We start from the raw sequence: 10,600 nt of genomic DNA, 5'->3' as shown, positions 1-10,600 counted from the left end.
CTATCTTACTGATTTAGATGATCGTTTTTAACCAATCTCTTAATCCTGTTGAGATTAATATGACCAAGTCCGAGATGCCAAAGATAGGCATTAGGAGAAATTTTTCGTCTTTTATTTTGGGTCTCAACCATTTTAAACATCTCTATATTTAGAATGCCTTTTGCTTCATTTGGTTTTAATATGTACAAGTTATTTTCGAGTCTTACAGAACAAATATGAACACCTCTTGAAAAAACAAACACTTCATTAATTTCAAAAGATATTTTGTACACATTTTCTAGCAGACAGGAAATGGAGATTAAATTTCTTTTCATCTTAGGTATATAATATACATTCTTTAGTAAGATGACAAATTCTCCAAAAAATAGCTTGACATCTCCCACTGCTTCAGCCGAAATGATTTCTCCTATTCCAACCTTTAAAATCATTTCATATTCATAAAGTTGTTTCCATGAACTAGTTTCCTGTAGAATAGTGCAAACATGATTAGCGACGCCCGAATCTAATATTTAGGTTAAGTGAGAATTTTCCACTAAACATGTTTCAACTACTAGTATATCTGATTTACCTTGGTTTGCCTTTCCCACTTTCTTTTCAGCTAAATATTTTAGCCAGTTACGCTTCCAGTGCCTATCCTCTCCGTAATCAGACCATTTTCCTTTTGGAGTTATATATATAATATAATATATATATAAATATATAATTTTCGCAGTGGGTCTTTTATTCCCTTTTCCCTTCTTCTTCATTTGTACAGTTTTGTCTTTTGAAGATGACGGAACAGACCACTTTTTGTTAGCGGGTTTCATTCCTGACGAAGATCCCTTGAGAAACTTTTTTGGCCATGAAATAACATTTACTTCACTTTCTTTGAGTTTCATCATTGACTGATAAGTCTGTAGTTTGTTTACTAATGTTGTCAAATTGTAATTAATCTTCATCACATCATTAGTATGGAATGTTAGATAACTTTTCGGAAGAGATTCTAATATCATACTAACTTGACTAGTTTCATCAATGGTCACCCCGTGAGCTTCAACAATATTGAAATGCACCATCATGTCGAGAACATGTTCTCTGACGTTGGTACTATCTTTCATGCGTGTATTATAAACATATTTAATGGCTTCGTGTCGAACAGAAGATAACGGTTGTCCGAACATTTCCTGAAGCGACGCCATAATCTCACGGGCAGTGGGCATGACTTCATGTTTCTTATTAAGTACATCAGATATACTTGCCAAGATATAAGCCCTGGCTTTTCGTTAGCCTTAACTCACCGATCATAGGCATCCCAAACATTTCGTTTTGCTGTTGAATTGGGAATATGAGGACATTCCTCCTTTAACAAAAACCACAGATTATTCACAACTAATATTATATTTATGTTAGATTTCCAGTAAGAGTACACTTCTCCATTAAACTTAATAGAAGTGAGCAGTTTTATGATCGAATTTAACATTGCTGGAAAAATTAAATAAATTCTATTAAACTTATAAATCTAAATCCCATTTTAGCAAAAAATAATAGAGTACCCATATTTCTTTATTTATTTGCAATGATACTTTAGTGATTTAGAATAGTTGCTACCAAGGGGCAGTAAAAAATTCCTTTACTGAAGCAAGATAATCCTAACCAAATACTATATCCAGAATAACTCTTATTGCTATAGTTCATTCGGTTACCGTTTTCGGTCAAGATCTTTACTAACAATTAGCAACTCTTGTAAGTGTGACCCACCATTTTCAAATCTTATAGAATAGTATGAATATGCCCCCAAGTTGGAATACGATATCCAAGATGGAACTATAAAACCCTATTCATTTTTGAAGCCTTGGTTGTTCCGAATCCTATGTTACAACCCTACGTAGGGATTGTCGTGGTTAACGACTAACTAGTGACACATAAAAACGACAATAGGTACAACATAGGAATCTCACGATTCAAACTAATGGAGGAGACCATAGGACAATGTTGACACATTTCCGTCACCCACTTACTATGAACTACTTCACCCATTCACCTGCTTATTGACACATAAAACACGCTCCGAATGAAGTAGTCGTGGTAAAAGTGACACAAAGCTGAGCATGGATCTCACGGTGTGAACTCTTGGGGACGTGGGAGTTAATAACTATATATCGAATGTATTGTTAATCTCCCACTGAAATGTTCTTAAATGCTTGAGTATTCATTTACTTAGGTTTAATACGACTAATTTTTAAATAACCTAAGTCTACGTGATTTATCCAATTACAATGTTTATATTTGGATATTAACCTACGACGTTTAGGCGTTTAAACTAGTTTTAAGCCTCACACCGCTCACGCAAGCTCATAAAATCAGTTAACAAACTCCATTGTGAAAGAACAAAGACATTTACACTCATTCAGAAACGAGTATGCATAGTAGATAAACTACAACATGTTACTTAAGAAAATACAAGGCGATCAAGTATAATACCATTGAAGAACTCTTTCTTAACGTATTCTGTCGATCAATCTCCAACGCGTCCAAACAGCACGAATGCAACAATCAATGGGACCGTCCGTGACTGGACTAGGGCAAGTGGGAATATTGTTGTACTAGGCCTTTATGCCCTAGTTTATTAATTTGTACTTGTATTTTTCTTGTACACCCCACTAGCTTTAGGACAAGTGGGAGATTGTTGGGTTGATGCCCTCAATCTCGTAGGGTCCAATAGTTAGAAACATGTATATGAACAAACGTTATGTGATGTTATAATATAAGATATTTTCTTCACTATAGTTTTTAATATATGAGATATTTTGTTGCATTAACCACAAACCAATAAACTAAGATCCCTGGTTATCGTTGTAACTTAAACATGTATGTGATGACATACAAGTGGATCGTGCTTTAAGTAATAACATAAATGGTCTGCAGTAGATGGATAAAGGAAGGAAAACTCATCCTGTGACACTACGAGTGTGACCTGCTTTGTAGATTTTACAAATATTGTAATGTACTACAAATGGTCTGATCGTGACCATTCATGTATTAGACATGCGAGCAGGGATGGTCTATACAAAAGAGTTTGTATAAGACTGAACCATAAAATGTTTAGTTTCATCATATAACGCCATTCATGACAGAGACTTTCATTTCACTAGGATGACCATAGTAACATGACCTTAATCCTGAGTGAGTTGGGAACTCCTGCCTATGAGGGTGGTTCTTTGATTTATATGGGTACGAGTGGCCAGATCGCCGACTCAAACCTACCACTTTTGGATTCGTCTGATTGGGGAGTTGGGAACTCCGCTACACAAGACGGAATTCACTCTTTCTCCGATTTAGGGGTAAGTAGATAAATTGCTCTCTTAAGGGCTTATTCCAGGACTTGAACAATATGACGCCACACCTTCTCTTGGCATGAGAAGGATTTACTCATAGTAGGACTATGATGTATTGTTCATTAGAGGAATTAGTGGTACTTAAGGAGTTAGATGTAATTACAGGGGCAAAACGGTAAATTTTTCCGACTGTACTTATGAGCGATTTGTGAAGGGTCATCGTACTGTTCATTGGTTATAGTGCAAAGAGTGCAGCTGTCGTTCTTTAGTGGAATGCCAACAGTTTACGGATGGTGGATATCGTGATTAAAGATTTTAGTCAATTATTCACGTAATGTTGAAGCTTCAAGCTAAGGTCCATAAAGTCCCCTTGGTAGCTCAATTGATTCATGTTGAGAATCAGTTTTTCGGTTAGTTTAAAATGTTCAAATTAACAAGAGGAAATTTGATTATATATGATATAATTAAATTGCATCAATTATATAAGATATAATTGACTTAATGTATTAGATACATTAAATGGAGGAATTATTATTAAATATTATAAGGGAGAAAAAGAACTATGATTTATATATTGCATGAGATGTGATATTAAAACTATAGATTATGAATATATAGATTATATTTGTAATTAAATCAATTATAGGATAACTGGTTACGGTTTTTTCTCCCATAACCAACTTAGTGGGAAGTTATGATTAGTTATGGTAATTAATGGATAAAATGAAAATTGTTTTCATTTTTTAGAGAATGTGATCATTAAGATTTTGAGAATCGTGTGATCAAAAGCGTTAGTTATACGATAGCTTGAGAGAATACACGATCGTTCAACGAGCGAGCTATACGATAGTCACTTGTCTTCTAAATGTTTAGAGTACATTGTCTATACGATAGACTAAATCTATCTCCCACTCACTCAATCGTCTATATGATCTGCCAAATTCCTCTTACCCTCTACTAAATCCTACAGAGCCTACAACTCCTAGATTTTCTTACCGAGAATACCAAGGTAGCCTTCTGATGGTGTCTTCTACTTGTTTGAGGAGATTGTTGTTCGAGTGTAGATTCGTTTGTGTTGGTGAACGATCGTGCAGTAAGTTCAAGGGAACGAGAAGAAATTTTCTTCAAGGTTAAGTTCTCTTAAATCTTAGTGTTTTCCATTCGAAGCATGCTGTAATTTAGAGTTTTGTATATATTGTTGTTTGATTATAAATGTGTATGTTCTATCACAATGGGGTTTGGAACAATCTCGCTTCCACTCATGGATCTCTTTGTTAAGAGTTCCTGCAATTGGTATCAGAGCCAGGTTTTTTATAGTCCAAATTCCATTGATGCATCGAATTACATTTACGATTTTGGTAGGTTTTATGTAGTCTGCAATTAAATGTTAGATGTAGTTGTGGATTTGAATCGATAGATGTTTCGGGATGGTTACCTCTGTTTTTTAAGCTTTCTTTACATTTCAAGTTCATTTGTAAGGGGCCCTGTGTTTTTGTGTATAATTTACAATGCTATCGAGTCTGGATTCAAAGTGTTTGAGTCTGTAAGAGTCGTTCGTGAAGAAGCTTCAGCACATTAAGATGTTGTTCTCATCGTGGAAGAAGACCAAGAGTTGGTCGCATCGTGTAGCCCGAGCTAAATGATCGTTTAGATTTAGCTACGTGATCATATAGAAAAGTTCTACCTAATCGTGTAGTATTTGCTAACGATCACATGGCTGATGCTGAACGATTGGCTAAAGTGTTTACTTGGTCATGTTGCATTGGCTACTCGATCATGTAGATGATGAGGTAAACAATTGTTGAGGTTTTAATTCTCATCGTATGGTAGGTGTCACACTAAACGATTGAGTCAGCTAGCATGCTTCATCACATAGCCCCTGGCTACTCAATCACTTGGTATACAATACTTGATGCTTGCTCTACGATCGATTAGACGATCATGCTTCACCGCATCGTTGTGTTTGTGTGCGTTTACACGATGTGCGCTGCATGATCACGTGGCCTTCATGCTTCATCGCATAGTCATAGGCACGCTGAAAAATGCTTGTCCTCAAGCATTCCATAAATAATTCTTTGTTATCTCCCTTGTCTTTAGTGTGCAGTGTTCACCTCTCATCATATTCACTTATAAGCTTGAGACTGGAGTTTGGAAAATGTAACGCCTGTTTATTCTTTTCTAAAAGGAAGAATGTTTTATTTCAGGTGCAGCAAGCTTTTCGTCAACAACTTCTTTCGTTTCTCAAAACATTCTCATTTTTTATAAACCAGCAATGCGTCAAATGCTTTTTTAAAATAGATGCCGGTTAAAAAGAAAAAGTATAAATTTTCGGTTACCCATGCGTTGTTCCAAGTGTCCCACTTTCGTTTTGGCTTGCTCCCACGGGTGTCATACGAGCATCTAACTACAGGTGAGAGCCCTTCACAACTAAACTCATATCTAGCATTCATGCATTTCAAGATACAACTTCTTTAAACTAGATAGAGAAGTTTTGGGACGCATTGGTCTAGGAGACTTAACTTCGTTTTGACTTGCCCCCACGGGTGTCATGCGAGCATTCAACTACAGCTAAGTGCCAGTTCCAATTTTTAACTCATGCCAATTTGAGGTTTTCTTTTTAGAGTAAGGACAGAGGAGTTGAGTTTAACATCTTTCTATTTTGTTTCCTTTCTTTTTTATGTACTCGATTAATGCGTCTTAACTCGGATTTCCCTCCTCTCCAAATTTGGAGATAAGCTAAATCCTCATTGCTAAAAGAGAAACAAAATTTCGAAAAGGCTTTGAGAGTTTTGAAAGGAGTTTTGATTTCAAGTTTGCATGCATTAGAAAGAAAACATGTAGACTTTTTAGAAAAGCTCAGGCTTTGTTGATTTTCCTAACGCCTACTCTGTACTTATAAATTTCATATTGCTAATATCATTGAGGTAAAACAACGCACAAGACTAGAAAAATAGCTAAAGAACAAAAAAAGTATGCTAATGGAATCAACGAACATAACAACCAAATACAAAAGATTAATATATAAAAGAAAGTACAAAGTAACCAACACCCCAAAACTTATTGTGTTGGCACGTCATCCCTACGTTCTTCTGTAGGGTCTTCATCCATGAAGCGCACAGGGTTCCTAAGATGAGCAGGTAGCGGTGGCAAGGCAAACATTCCGACCAAGACCTGATTAATATATTGTGTTGTGTAGACAAACTGGTCCTGCATTCTTCTTGTTTGCTGCCGCAAGTAATCCTTTAGAACCCTATTTTGATGTTGAAGAGTTTCAATGGACGTGGCCAGTGGTCTGAGTTGATCACTAATGAAAGTTTTCAACTCGTCAATATCCATGCGTGGTTGTGGCGGTGTTGACTCTTTAGTTCTTTCAACTGGGTCTTCAATATTTCCTGCATTACTTGACCCAAAGCCAGTTGGTTCAAAAATGATTGGAGGAGGTACAAAAGTTAGAATTGGAGCTGATAAGGGCGAAAGAGGGGGACTAGGGATTTCTTGATCTACATTGGTAGTCTCGTGCTGCGTTGGATCGAGAATCCCTTCTTGCGGGGCCAAACGTGAGTCTGGGAGAGGGATGTTTAGGTCTGTCCATGCTTCTTCATCAGTAAACGCATGCTCCGCTTCGTAATCTTCATTCTCTGAAGCTTCATCGTTGTGTTCAATCACCCGGACGTGTCTTCTTTTAGGAGCGTGTTTGGAGGGTCAAGGTCTGGCTGCTGCGTCCTTGTGAGGTAGGGCAGGCTGGTGCAATGAACTGCAAAGCAGACGCCTGATCAACTTGATATCCATTAGACCATCGATTTCTTCGTAATCATCTCCTAGAAGAATGCCCATGCATTCACACAGCGCACAAATCAACCAAGGGAAATAAAGTTTTCCTCATGGTTTGGCTTTAAGGGCTTTGATCTGGTCCTTATTATCCTCCCTACATCTAGAGGAATGCACTGCATGATACAGTAAGTGGCCAGGACACGTTCTCTTGATAATGTCTCATCATGCGTTGTAGGCATGATGCTTTTCTTAATCAAATAATACCACAAGTTTGCATCTGGTTTCAGATTCTTGGAAGCTAAGATTTTTACTCCATTTCTTGATGTTTGCCATTTGCTTCCAGGTTTGGCCACTACTCTTAACGCATCTTCTACTTGGCTTGGAGTCGGATGTTCCAAGATACGGTTTCCCTCTGTGTCTGGGTTACTTGTAATATTGAACACTTCATTAATTTTATCAGCTAAGAAGAGCACCAAAACACCATCAACGAATGTCGTACTTCTCTCCGTATCAAACTCACTACTATAAAATTGGCGGACAAGGTTGGGCCAAATTCTTGTATGCCCAACGTATAGTTGACCCCAGCCTATTGCTTCCACAGTTTCGATTATATATGGCGGAAATGGGTTGCGTTCGGGGAAGAAGCCCTTCTCGACAATAATGTCACTAAACTGACGCTTCCTCCCTTTGGTCTTTTTAGGTAACGCGTCAGTTACCTTGAGTTTGCCCACCTCGTGTGCTTTGGCTTCCCACGCCAGCTCCCTTAATTCATTTTCCAATTCTCTTTGGAGGGCTGACTTCCTTCGCCCCTGCCTTGCGGGCTGGTATTGCTCCAATTCCTTTTCTAACACTATAGGCCTTGAGCAGCTCTCATGTGTTGCACCCTCAGGACCAGATGCGGACTGCTCTTCTTCATCCTCCAAAATTAATTTTCTTTTTCTCATTCCTCTCTTTTCTTTCGATGGCCCTTCATTCGCATCAAATTGGCGAGGTTGCGACGTGTCGAGGCCACTTTCCCTTTCTTACTCTTCTTCTTCTTCTTCTTCTTCTTCTTCCAACTCTTCTTCAAGCATCATTGCATAGCGCTCCGCTTCATCGATTTCAAGTGATGCGTCGGTTGGGTCAGGACCTGTCTCTTATACACATCTAGATGTGTATAAGAGACAGGGTAAATGGTGGCTAAGGGTTAGATGGATAATGGGGGAAGTGGACGCACTGCGGGCGATGGTGCGTTGTGGAGATGAGTGGGAATAGGGTCATGCGCTGTCTCTTATACACATCTAGATGTGTATAAGAGACAGGGTCATGCGTCGCACCCATTGGTGTAATATTTGGAATGAATGGTGGTGGGACGGGTGTTCGTTGCTATTGTGATTCGCGCTCGGAGTGTATTATATAAAATAAATTGGAAAAATAAGTTCTAAGTATGAATGATGCATTGATGCTTTGATACGTTTATGTATTTGTAACGCGTTGGTGCGTTATAGATGTGCAACAGAGCACACGACACTCCACTATTAACGTTCAAGTTTTCCTAAATCAAACTTAAGTATAAATCCAATTTAGGTTCCTGGTAAGTCCAAGGTCGAACTCAGAATTCAGGTTAAGCTAACGCAGACCTTGCATTGTAGCTGTTGTAGGGGTTTCCTAAAATATATGAAGAAATGTGTTATTTACATTAAGGTGTTGTGCTTGTGCAAGAAGATACAAAAGAGTTGAGTAGTGAATGATGGATCATGTGAAAATGGATTTTAATATAAGTGGTATACGTCAATCTAAGATAAATGTACACGAACCAGAATGTGATGTGGATGAGGTGGCTTGCTTATTTTTGTTTATGCGTTAAGACTCTTATCCGACACTTCTCAATGCGAATAACATAAAAAACCTATCTCTAGGATGCATGCGTCGAACACAGAATGCAATAAACACCAGTAAGTCTATCTTTAGATGTACTAGGCGTTCTACTTGATGCTGGCTTATTTACTCTTTCGAATAATCTAAGCAAGGATGCTTTTACCAATTGATCAAGTTGGCTTAGGCGTTTCAAATGAAGTTTTGCATAAAGTATAGATGCATTCAACATAAACAAGAAATAAACAATGGCAAAGTGTGATAGATCAAATATATGGATTTATAAACAAGCATATTATCTTTACAAAAGCAATATTTAATCAGATGAAATGAAAGCGATAAATGAGATGAAAGGAACTGAGTCAAGCCACAAAGTACAATCTCTTGTATCTCTTTGGTACAATTCTAATTGTGTATAATCACTTGTATAAGAATCAGACGAAGTGTCTTTCTCAAGCTCGGCTTCCTCCCCTCCTTGACCGGTGGTGATGGTTGTTCTCTACCCTTCTGTTCTTCTTGGCACTACAGCACAACTTTTAAAGATCTAAACTATGACTATGCTAATACTGAGAGTGAGAACTTGAAAATTTCTGTGTGTACCAAACTCTGGAGGGATTTCATCTATTTATAGGCGTTGGTCATCTCCAGCTTGGTGATGGACAGCATTAAAGTCCATGCCTTGGTCAGCCACCTGACACTCGAAAGCTTTTCAGACGCCGCCTGTTGTAGGTGCCCATACTTGCAAGTGGTGATTTGACACAAACAACCTGAATCAATAAATCTTCTTTGCATTGAATCCCTCCGATGCATGGTCCATGCGTTAAAACTTTGACTGTGACACTTCTTACTCATGTGTTAGCTTCTTGTTGAAATCCTGTAATATAACGCGTTAGTGCCGCAATATTTAGTGATAAACATTTTTTTGCATGAGTTTGCTAATGTTTGAGTAATTCCATGCGTTTTTTCTAAAAATGAGGAGATTTTATCATTAAAAATCTTAGTTGTTCCAACTTAAGAGACAAAATAACTTGTATTTCTATAAGTTATCAACGGGCTTTGTGTAAAGTTTCTTGGCAGCTGCAGAGGAAGAAAGACGTTGCTACCTCGGTTTGGTGGGAGTTTTAGGTTTAGGTTTTGCGGTGGTCTTGGGTTTTTGGTGGGTTTTAGAGTATTTCGAGTTTGTGGTGGTTTCGATGGGTTTCGACCGAGATGGTCGCTGGGATGCAGAGGAAGGCCCGTCGTGTGAAGGCTTGGTTGGAACGAGGGTTTTTTAAGTTCGGCGAGGGTTTGGAGGGGGCGACATTGAAACAGAGGAAGATGAGAAGGAACATACTGGCGACATGCCTCCATAGCTCATTGATTGGTTTTGCCTGTCGGATGCTGAAGACGTTGTTGTTGAAGGCTGACCAGCGCGGACTTGATTGAAGGGCAGTGGAGGCTTCGGGCGCTAGGGTTTTTGTTCGAAGAAAGATTTGAAGGAGATGAAAGAAGAGAGAAGATCGAAGGGTTGCCTTTTATAGGTCAATGGGAGAGAGGATGGTGACGTCAGGCAGCGCCTGACATCTGCATTTATTAAGAAGACGAATGGACGTGCTTAGCGTTTCTAGGTAATCGAGTGTTTTGTGTTTTTGAGATGCGTCCTTTCGATTTGGGCCATGCGT

Source organism: Benincasa hispida, chromosome 2 (genome assembly GCF_009727055.1).
Source record: "Benincasa hispida cultivar B227 chromosome 2, ASM972705v1, whole genome shotgun sequence".
NCBI lineage: Eukaryota > Viridiplantae > Streptophyta > Magnoliopsida > Cucurbitales > Cucurbitaceae > Benincasa > Benincasa hispida.
Note: the sequence above shows the minus strand (reverse complement) of the source record.